The sequence below is a fragment of the Apteryx mantelli genome, chromosome 5, assembly GCF_036417845.1.
Source record: "Apteryx mantelli isolate bAptMan1 chromosome 5, bAptMan1.hap1, whole genome shotgun sequence".
Taxonomy (NCBI): domain Eukaryota; kingdom Metazoa; phylum Chordata; class Aves; order Apterygiformes; family Apterygidae; genus Apteryx; species Apteryx mantelli.
In genome coordinates, this window is record NC_089982.1 from 82170692 (window position 1) to 82182861 (window position 12170).

A 12170-nucleotide genomic window follows, 5' to 3' on the forward strand; every position below is an offset into this window, starting at 1 on the left:
CAACTGAAGAAAACTTTAGTTTGAAGAAATATAGATTCCTAATTAACCATCACCTGCTAGGGTATAGACTCTTAGAACATACATTATCCATATTTTAGTGTCATCTGTATGATCTCTACCTTGTCTGTGTAAAGTCAGATTTAGGAATTTTTATATATTGGGATTTTCAAAAGCTCTTAGGTGCCTAGCTTCCAATTAAACTGCTCTGCATTATTAAACACCTAAATATCTTTGAATATTTGCTTCAAAATCCCTGGTCTTTGTGCCCATTGCATACAATCCCCTTAATTAAATAGTTGAACACTTCACAGTCGTTAATGGATTTTATCCCAGTGAGACAGAAAAATGCTCTCACAGCTTTTATAGTCTGAGAATGGAGTACATAATAGAGTTAGAGACATTCCCAGGGTCAAGCAGCCTGGGATGAAGCCAAGAAGTGAATAAACGTTCCTCAAATTCAATCCACTGCTGTATCTGGTCACCACTCTTTTGTACGTGCTAAGGGCCAGAGCGGGGGCTGGCAGGATGATGTCTTAAAACCACTTTTGTCTCCTTCTCATTAATGTCTGACTCCTTCCCTAATTGTTTTACTCCTCGTGCTCATAGGCAATAGACTGTCTTGAACATGACATGGTCCACTAGAAGCTCACTTCACTGCAGCTTCGTTACTTGGAAATTGTAACTGCAATGCTTCATTTGTCTTTGTCATAGCGACAATTCTGAGACACTAAAAAGAATAACTTCTGCAGTCCCTTATATGTCACACATTCCTGCTGCACTGAACACTGAGAGCTGCTGCTCATGCATTTTTTCACAATGCTCTACAACACTTTAGTTGAAGACCAAAAGAACAAATATCCCTCCGGACTGGGATTCAGGCACCGAGTTGGGACTTACTGTGGGAAAAAAGTTCAAGTGAAGCAAGATGATATTAATGTAATGAAAAAAAAAACCCTGAAAAGAACTAAATAAAAATATTTTTTTAAATCAAGTGTGCTTTCTAGAATTTTTGTTCTTTGACAGATCTCAAAGCTATAGCTTTCCATTCTAACTTGGCACTGCATTTTTGTACTTCAAGAATGAATCCAGGAGTATGTAAGGGAACAGAATCATCATGGTGGTAGAAGCTGCATCGCTAAGAGAAAAAGGTACAAAGGACTATGTGGCTGGAAATTTCTCCAATAGAATGTTTTTCAAGTTTTTCAGGGAGTATCTGGGACTCTAAGACTCCAAATGCGGTTCCACTTGACTTGCCAAAATATAGCAGAGGAAAAATTAAATCAAAAATTAAATTAAATAAAATTTAAAAAATTAAATCAGCACATAAGTCTGAATCAATCTTTCTCTCCCTCTCTCTGTCTTCCCCTACTTTTCATATACAACCCCCATCACAGTAAAGTCCAAGAGTCTGGGCAAACCTACAGTTATGTAATTTGATATAGTTCTTCAGTGAAGCTTCATTAATTTATAGTGCTGAGGATATGGCCGTGCTGACATCTTTGGGATTAAATTTGATGTCCACTAAAAATTCAGAAAATGGCTTTGAAAGACATGACTCATTATGCTACATTTCTTTCTTTTAAAGAAAGTGGATATTTCTTTCTGGAACTTTTAATCCTATATGACATTTCAAGTGTTACTAGTGTAATCAAAATCAGAATCAAACCCAAAGGATCAAAAAAATGGAAAAGTTGCCACAGTCTTAAAAGGATAGCAGAGACAATTGTTATATGAAAAATGTTACATTTTTTGCAGAGAAAAGCAATCTTAGAACAGAATTCAGTACATGTGAGACAGCGTTAACACATAGACACCTCCAGGGTTTCTCAGCAGGGTAGGCAGAATTGCATTTGGAGGCTCTGAGGAGGAGGGGTGCAGGTGCAACGTGAATGGTTGGGGTAGAGGGAAGGGATTAGCCTCATGGTTCCTCTTGCTGTGGCAGGACGGGAGGAGAACAGACAAAAACCAATAATGCCGAAAAGGGTTGCTTTTCCTTTCTTCCCCGGTAGTGGCCATCACCATGCTGTCCTATCTGGAGTGGCAGAAGTAGCCAGCACATGTCCTTGAAGGCCTGGCATAGATGAGGCAGGAGTAAGGCTGTGGCCATGGTGTTGTCCCTGATGGTCTACGGCTAGAGGTAACCACCTGCTTTATCTACAGCTAGAATTGGCCTTGTGCGTGCAAAGGTTATAAAGATAGAGGGGAATCCATGCAGGCAAGAAATCTGCAGATTTATTCAGTTTTCAAAGCTATGAAGAGGATTCTGGATTAAATTTCGTAGGTCCTCATGACAATTTCCACAGTATGTAATTAATATTTGAAGATTCTCTTTGTTTTACAATGCTTGCGATGCATCTCTTGGTCCATGGACTTTGTCTCTGCTAATCAATGAGACAAGGCCACAGCAGGGCCCAGCAGCTCTCCTGCATTCACCCATTTCCGTTCAGTTCTTAGCGCTGTCCCTGGTGTGGTTTTATAGCCATAGTTGGGCACTTTGTCAGGTGCAGACTTTAAGCACCTTCTCCATCCTTTCTCCAAGATGGATAGATGTAAGCTGTCTTCCAAGCTAGAAATTAGCTACATCAGCATGGCTCTATTGCACTTACTGCTAACTCCTGTTTAAGACAACGCATATTATTTAGGGTTCAGTGCTGTGCTCGTGTGTTTACTCAGCTTGTAACTAATTCTAGCACAAAGTTGTCATGCAGCTCTCTTACAGGTGATTTTTCTTAGTATAACCAACCAACCAAACAAACAAAAAGTTCTTTTAGATTGTAAATTCAAGATGCCAGGGGATTTGCTGTTTAACTGAAGAAGCCAGTAGTAGTTGAAATGTCATTAACATTTCATTATTCCACTAAAATAAATACTAAAAAGTACAAATCTAATCACTTGCCATGATTTATGGCCTTATTTTGCCAACAGAGTTTAGAATGCAAGTCACGTTGTCATCTGAACAGGAGGGCTACTTCCTCTGGATGTTTTGCTGTAACTATATTTTTGTGCTTAACTCTTAGCATGCTGCTTTCCTGCAGAAGTGAACAGGATGAGATATGTCATGTGCTTTAAAACTGAAAATGGGAGCAGAGGGAGGGAATATCGATTATTCAACTCAGAATGGACAGGACAATGACAACTTCTCCCTGCCTGGCCTGGAAAACCCAGCAGATAAGTTCAGGTACTTTTGTATTTATTTTTATCAGTTTGTTTTTAACTATTCCATAGCCTCTGCTTTTCATAACTTAGTGGGGGCTACCAAAATATGGTTCTACCATCCATCTGTGTATTTTGTAATCTTTAGTTCCTGTTTCCCTGGCTCACTGTATTCATAAGTTGGTCCTGGGAACATCTTCACTTAATGAATGTGCAGTTGGTTTCAAGTATAGCCAGCATACCTTTAATTGCTGTTGTTCTTGTGGCAGGAAAATCTTAATGTTTTCAAAGTTGAAAGTTTGAAGTCTTACATTCAATATATTATGTCATCCATTTAGCTACACTAGAATTACAATTCTGTTTCGAGTAAGTCCAAACAACCTTACTGTTTACATAGTCTTCCAGGACTCATATTGGACATAATTAATTAATTAATTCTTAGAAGAGTTGCAGTCTTTAAAGAAACTATTTTTCTTTCTTTTTTACAAGCTTTAGAAAGCAGGTTATGAAGAGAAAAGAACATTTAAGCAAGATAAAAGTCTGAAAAGCTACATTTCCAAGTAAGTATAAACATATATCTGAGTTCACAGCTTGCTGTATTTATGATTTAAGACTTGTCCCATATGACAGAAATTAGAAGATTATTGATGTGCCTTTAGCTGAAATATCTCATTTAACAAAATAGGGAAACAAAATTACAAACAAGTGCTACTCTGTTTCCAAGTGTGAATAATAAATATAGTTTTAGCATTCTCTGAAAATTTATAAAAAGCTCAGACAAGCTGGTAAGACTCTAATAAAATAAGAATTAATTTTAAAAAATCTTTTGAAATAGTCGCATTTCATCAATAATACTACTTTTCTTGAGTGTAAGTATTTAACAGTAACAGCAACGGCAACAACAACAATAATACAGACGTACATTCTGATCCTACCTCAGTCACTATACATTTTAAAACTGCTGTGAGTCTTAAAGTAAGATTTTTCACTTTTTCTAACTTCATCCGAAATATTAGGATTACAGAAATCTAACCCTGAGCTTGCTAACTATAAAATTTTTCAAGAGTGCTTATTCAATTTAGCAGCTGGGATTCCATTAAAACCAGTAAAAAAGGCAACTAAAAAAATCCTCCAAAAATCTTATAAATTTAATGTTTGATTTCGCATTTGCTGAAGTCAAAGACAAAACTGCCGCTGAGGTCAGTAGGGCAGGACGGGGACTTCAGTTTCTTGAAAGTTACCTGAAACCTGAAAAGCTCTTTAGTCCTTGAAAATGGGAATCAGCATATCAAATGAATCAGGATTGAAAACATATAGTTTAGCTTTACCGCAAAAAAAAAAAAAAAGCATGCAGGATGGGATTCATTTTCTGTTTGAAGACATCTTAATACTGTTGTTTCCATCAAGACATCTACCTTTAAGGCAGGGGGCCTAAGTTCCTGTCGCAGTCAAAGAAGGTCTTGGACTTAATTCAGTTAATAGGCAACTTCATTGAGATAGGAGGCATCTCAATGAAGTGGAATTATTATTCTAACAATGCAGTAGTTTTCTGCCAATTAATATGGTTAGCTGGTGTTACCTAGGTAAACTTTTTGATTAATCAGTGGTTTATTGTGCAAAAAAAAGGACAACAGCCACTTTTTGGTCAATATAAGAAATTATGTTTTTCTTTATTTGGAGCAAGTACACAAGTAAAGGTAGCAGTAAAAATTTATCCTAGAAGTCTTTGGTATTTAGTCTTCCCCATCACAAAGAAAAAAAAAAAGAGTTAGAATTAGGACAAATACTAAAAGGTAGCTGTTGGGTCGAGACTAGTGAATGTCCAAGGAAAAGTGGTAAGACTGGGAACATCTTTGGTACTGTAACCAAATTATACAGACAGAAAAGGCTGCCTAGTGCAGCCAGAAATTCCTGCCTTGTTACACTGTTTGAGGTATCCAGAATATGTCTGTGTAAATAAAGAAAACTCACTTAGGGAAACCAACAATTTATACCATATCTGTCTCATTTAAAATATAAACCAGAAAATCCATGCAGCTGAGGCATGGATCACCTCCAGGGAAATATCAACAATACAAGGAAAAAAAAAATCAACATTATATACCCACTTTGCATTTTTACTGCTAACACAATTGTTGACGTTGTAAATTGACTCTTAACATCATAAATGGCTTCCCGCACACTGTAAAGTAAATCCCGTAGACTTTTATTAGCATCATAAATGGCTTCTTAACATGTAAATGGCCTCCCTCGTGTGGCAATGTAAATCCCATAGGCTTTTATTGACAACATAAGTCATACAGTGTATTGCATTTTGCTATCATTTGTTGGTTTTCATTTAAAAACTAAATAAAAGATTGAGGAAATAAAACACAGGGTTTTGCGCATTTCCAATTGTGGCCACCCTTGTTTTTCGGCTCTTTTGATGAATATGTATTGTCAAAAAGAGTTGATGCTCTTTTCTTATGTTTAACTCCCCTCTGCAGAATAATATGGCTGAGCAACAGTTCGCCAGGCTTGATATTTCGGTAGAGGCTGACAAAGCTGACAGAATGGACATAAGCTACTGTTAAATGGTAGCTACAGTCTCCTATTTCTTTGGCACCTTTTATTTGCAAAGATCCCAGTGCACTTCAGAAAATATATAAAATGCATATGTCGGGCAACAATAAAAGGAAGCACTTCTCGTATTAAAATTATTATGCTGCCTGACTCCTTGATTGTAATATTGCTGTATTGCTTGGCTCTACCTGAAACATCTTCCTCCTTGACAGTGAACAGCAGTAGCTGTTCAGCAGCACCCAGTAAATCTCTGATACACTTTAGGACAGAAAGCACTAGCAAGTATTTTAGAAATACTAATGACACTGTGGGCCATGCCCTAATTATTTAATTAATTGATTAACTTCCTAAAATGAGATTGAGGAGGATGATTTTTCTGTGTGAGCCAGCACACAGTTTCAAACAACGGGAGGACCACAGCTGAACAAGATACAGCTCAGAAGCTACCTGAGCTGATACTGTTGTTAGGGCTCATGTATGCATTTTTAGCTTACTGCACATACAAGATAAGTTATATTTGTTTAAGTCACCCTATTTATGATTATCTGCCCAAACCCTAAATTGAGAACTCAGATCTTGAAAGCCCCTGTCAGCCCCATTGGAGCCCGCTGGATCTAAGCGTAGCATTCCCCAGGACCCTGAAAAGCATGATGCTCACTGCATGTTGGCAAATCTATCCCACCCATCTAGGATTTTCCAGACATCCAGCAGGTGAAGAAATAAATGGTAGATCAGCCACAAAACAACTGGTGTCTTGTCAGGACAGAGGACAGATAAGTTTTCATTGTGCAGATCCCCTGGTAGGCTCCATCCAAATTATTACAGCTTACATAGGTGACTATCTCCTCCTTCTATAACACAGCTGAAAAAAATAGCTTGCATAAATATATATATACACTATATATAAATGTAAAATAATGAAAGGTATTAGAACATTCACTAAGAATACAAGATATTTAGGTTAATTTCCCATCTTCCCCTAAGAACAATGCATGGGAGAGGACTCTGAACTTTATTTGCTTGGATATCTATACTTTATTTGAGGACAATTGTGTTCTAATTCCCATTATGGGAACTGTTCATGTATTTTATCCAGTGACAGTTTAATGTAAAGTACTATAAACCAGTGACTGGTTAACACAATGGCTATTCAATTCAAATTTCTCTGGGAGAGTTAGATGCTTGAATAGTTTTGAGGCTCTACAACAAAATATCAAAAATCACTTTTGAAAATGGCATTATGAGCCCTAAAATCAATCACATGCTTTTGACCCCTTCTCATTGATTCATTTCCTAATTAAGCTACGTGAGCTCAGACAGCCTTTTGGACCTGTCTGATAAGTAAGGAACTTGATATTTTAACCTGCTTGGATATGATATCAACTTGTACTGTGTTTATGGGCAGTGCAGTTCCTTCAAGACTGGTTTAATCTTTGGACTATGCTTTAATCACAAAGTCATCCTAGAAGTAATCTTGTTTTGAAAGAACATACTTAATGACACTCTCCTTTTTTACCAGTAAAAAAAAGTGCAAAATGGGTCAAATTTCCTCAAATTTAGATAATTCAGCTCAAATAAAGTTAACACAATGGTGACTGCTTCTATGAGACCCAGGTTTTGCCAAGATGCAATTATGTTAACATACATATTATACTTCTGTTCACATAATGTAACTGGTCAACTAGATCTTTTTTTTTTTTTTTTTCAATTTGAGTCTGAAAAGCCTTTGCTGAACACATTCAGAGAGCACCAGCTTCAGTAGGCTGCTTAACTATTAAAATATTTAAAAGCGTCTTTAAAAATTGCCTTAGAGGAGAAAAGATTATATTGTGGAGTTGGTCTGACTTTCAAAGTCATCTTATTAATCATAGTTAATGCTCCTTGTTATAGCAGATAGTAATCTGTACTTCTTATAAACCGACACTGCCCACAGCATGAAAATATTTCTGATCCATCTAATAAAAATTTATAGTTTCATTCCCTTCTAAGGCTGGTTTCTTATATCCTTTGTAGCAGGTATCTATAATGTAAGAAAGTTTCAAAATGCACTTGAAATTTGATATATATTTACAGGTATTTTGTGTATGTATGTATGTATACATGTGTGGTATACATATATGGATGTCAGATTGCTCAATATTTGTCTAGGCAAGTTTTAGAAAGCTCCAGAGGTGGAGATTAAGCCACGTCTCTGGACCTGTTCCTGAGCTAACCACTCTTATAATGAAGAACTTTTTTCTTACATGAAATCAAGACCTCGGGACCAGATCCTCAAAAATACCTAGTTCCTCGTCAGTTGTGATTTCAAAGGAACTAATGCAGCTCAGTATTTTGAAAGGTCCGGGCTCAGATGAAGTGAACATCTAAATCTCATTTCCAAAAAGCTCTCAGGAATCAACAGGATGTTTCATAATGAAATTGATGTTTCATAATGAAATATATAATAAATCTTGCTGCCATGACTTCTCCATCATGACTTCCCTGAGACATGACCACTGCGGTGAGGATGGCTGAATCAAAGACAGTTATTCACTGTAAGTTCCTTTGTGGTCCAGTTCAGAATGTCTCTTAGCGAGTTAGCCTGCTAATTGCTGATGATGATGTTGGAAGCTACTGGTGCTTCCTTCACCTTGAACATTGTTTCTGTCCTTAGTGGTGCTATCAGTAGCTGGACCCAATGGGGACACTAAATCTAGATCTCCAGTCTGAAAAGGCTCCAAAGATTCATAAGCCAGTGTACTGTAAGGACTGTAATGCGTTGAATTTATTGCACATTAACCGAGCATAGGTTTGAATTACCTGTCTTCATCATGGCCATGCACAGGTGAACTCTGCATGACAGAGAGACTCTATGTGTAATGCTCAGTGAGACTGGGTGGTACAGAGGACTTTTAACACATTCCTGAATGCTGTTTCTGTTAAGCATTCTGCTGTCTCATCTTGGCACTCTGTAATGACTATTTTAAACTCACTCTTTAAAAGCACTGGCCAGAAAATGGCATTCAAGACAATCCACTTGAAGGTATCTCTGAAATGACTTCTACCATGTTTCCTTTTTTCACAGTTTAGTTCACAGTCTGGAGGTCATTGGTCATTTCTGCTGTATCTATTTGGGTAAAGAATCTGTCTTATTATGCCTAAACTTCCATTAGAAATGCCTTCATGGATGTGTAGACGGCATCCTGCACAATTTCAGTGTCAGTCAGCTTGAAAGGCAAGAAGGCTCATGCCTCTTGTGGAATATCTCTGGCTGATGGATGTGCCTTTCTGCTTCCTACCTCTGAAAAAATCATGGTAACATCTTTGTGTACATCTTCATTTGTGAAGAGCTTGTGTAATAGGTAGTGAATGTGTGTTCTTTTTTCTCCCTCTTTATCACTGTGTCTGCCTGAAAAGCCTATGAGTCACGAGAAGCATCTGGTAGAAGATACTGGCTCCTTAGCTGAAGAAATAGCAGTTTGGCAGACACCAAGCAGAACAGTTACATACCTGAAATGCCCTTTTGGTAAGGCACAGAAGTCTAAACTAAAAGAATGATTCAGAAAAATCCTACTTAACATCTGAGACACCATTAACACTTATAATTTCAGGTGAAGTTTCCTGGGCATCCTAAAATGCCACTTTTGCTAAAGTGAATACCTAGTTATCTTTCTCCTTCCAGTTTCTGTTAGTGATGAGAAAAACATATTTCTGTTTGCCTGAGTACCCCAAGGAAACCTAATGTGCCAGGAATATTGAGACCATGCCTAATTCACTTGACCTAAATGGTTTTGAGTTTAAAAACTGCTGTTGGAAGTCCCTTTTATAAGAGACTAAAGACAAGACCACTGGGCCTAAGGCCAGGATGCATGGATCCTGCCGTCATTGTATGGCATGAAACCAAAGCACCCTCACCCTGTACTGGGTGGCTAATCTTCATGGGAAATCTCCTTGAACCTTCTGCTAAAGCTGGGAGTAGGCAGGAATAGTCACTGTATAGCCTGGTGTTAAGGTTCAAGGAACTAGAACAATAGACAAGAGGGAGCCTGTTTCTAGTGTGTCAATGTCAACATTTAGCTGCAGATAAGGCTACTGTAATTCTGGTTATTAGATTATTTCTATTTTTTAGCTAATGAATAATATAAAAAGGTTGAGGGAAAAGGATTCAGGATGCCTATTTCAAGAGAAGTTCCCTTTTTACACTTGCACTTTCAATCAAGATCAGGGTTTCTTTTTCCCAAGGATTTCAGTTTTCCCTTTCTTGCTACATAGTGTCCCAGCTTCAGCAAAAGAGGAAGAAAAATCTGGAATAGTTCATAATATGGTCATTAGAGGGGCTTCCTTGGTGGTGAGAATGATAAGTTAAAATTTTCTCAGCTGCAATATTTAAATATTAAATAAAAATAGGAGGCAATTTCAGGCTCTGGGACTTCATACCATACAAATGATTGGCTTCTAAGAATGTGCAGTCTTGTGAACTCCATTAAACAGGGTTGTTTATCTAGGTTTTGGGCATGGTTGTGCTGTGGATTATAATACCTAAGGTCTTCTGCTAAAAGATTGTCCTCTTGCCTTGAGGTTTATAATCATAGCTAAGTCCTAATGAGGTCAGACAAAAAGATAGCTTTCACTGAGCAGATTAGCGCGGGAAACTTTTCAGAAAGTAGGACCTCACGGCCAGATCTGTGATATCTTAAAAGCCGCACTAGTTTTGTCCATTGCCGTTTGTTATGGTCTGCAGATGGTGCCTCACAAGCCATGCTGACAGGACATCTCTTAGAATATTTTCCAGAACACATGAAGGCACCATCACAGCATAGGTGTTTAGGAGGCCAATTCCCACAAGTTTTCATTTAACCATGCTTTCAGGAAAATCCTTTGCAAAGTCTTCCTGGGCATTGTGTGCAGTTGCTGAACGCTCCTGACAGGATGTCACATCTGTCACTTGTTTCCTAGGCAAAGACTGTGCCATCATTTTTGTGCGCTGCTTGCGATGAATGTCCCACTGCAGCGCACAACCAATGGATTACATCTGCCCAAGGCTCTTTTTTATTGGCATCTGTCTTTTTCCTTTGACTAGCATAAGGCAAATTTTATTTTCCTAGTAGCTCATAAAAAGGAATGTGGATTATACAAGAGGCAAACAAGACATGGGACCAGCTCTGCCTTTGCTGAAGTCAGCAGGGGTCTGGCCATTGAGTTCAAAGGGAACCTACATGGACTTAGTTGCTTAAAATGTATTGAACTCCAATTTAAAAAGAGATGAACTGCTCTTTTTAGGTACCTTCTTCTCTACATCGGCTGTAGCCAAGACTCACAGGTAATTTAAGTTAATTAAAATAAATTTTACCCTAAATATGATAAGGAATTATTATACACATTTCCCTGCCCCTTTATGGAAGTCCACAGTAACTAATCCCTGTGTGCTAGGTCTAAATAGTTTAATTGCCAACACGAAGTTGAGACATATAAAAAGAACCACAGAACCAATTAAATAGACACTTCCCAAAATCCTGTCAAGGCAAGTGAATTTCCTGGCTTATTTTACTACCTAGAAAGATACTTCCAGGAAAGGCATGCTTTCTTGCAAACATCACCCTTCTTTTTAGAGGTCAGGCTGTTGAATATATAGTCCTCTGTTTGTAAGTCTCTGGGGAAACAGAGTTTACTTTACGAAAATTATGTGTCCAGTGCTCTAGCAGAGTATGAGAACCCAAATGTAGAAACAAAACAAAACACTGTGTTTTTTTTCAAAATGAGATCTTTTTTTCCATTAAAAAGTAGAGAAAATATACCATTCATAGACTTGTTTGTTTTTCTCTTATTCTCTTTCAGTTTACAGTACTAAAATCAAGGGACCCTCAGGCCATGTCCCACAAGAAGGTGAAAGAACAGTTGGAGTTCTAAAGAAATGCAAAAATCGATCATCCCCAAATTTTGGTGCATAGAAGATCAGAAATCTTAGATCTTTTTTTTTGTAAGTGATTTTTTGAAATGAGAACAGACTGAGCTCAAATGCTGGATTTGAATTTGGAGTCTGACATCTTCATATTTTGCATCCAAATTCTGGAGCTAGAACATGTACTAATAGATGAACACAAATTCTAAAACAAAGCATCTAATTATTTGAATGTTCAGCATCTGGATATTAATCTAAAAGTTTGCATGTTGATTACATCCCACAGAAAATCAGAATTAACCTACAAGAAATATCCTGATTAATTCTGTGTTTACTGTACAGCGATGTGATTCCTTCAGAGAAATTGAATTCCCATGAGAACAAAACATGGGAATAAAACATATTGAGTTCAAATTTCAAAACTTTAGCAATGAATTATCTTTCTGTGTAAGATGATGAATTGCAGTTTTCTTGATTTAATGAAGGTTTTATAAAAAACAGAGAGCACCTGAGTGAGACTTCTCCTTCTTATAAGAGCGTAAACCAAGAATAACCTCTTTGATATAATTTAATGTAA

The 12170-nt window shown here is 37.4% G+C and overlaps 1 long non-coding RNA gene across 1 annotated transcript; it reads left to right on the forward strand.

Annotated features, from left to right (window-relative positions):
• Positions 1-3663: 3663 nt before the first annotated feature.
• Positions 3664-11652, forward strand: LOC106487390 (uncharacterized). Its single transcript, XR_010884294.1, has 3 exons — positions 3664-3713; positions 9112-9220; positions 11530-11652. It is a non-coding gene; the product is annotated as an uncharacterized lncRNA (long non-coding RNA).
• The last annotated feature ends 518 nt before the right edge of the window (positions 11653-12170 follow it).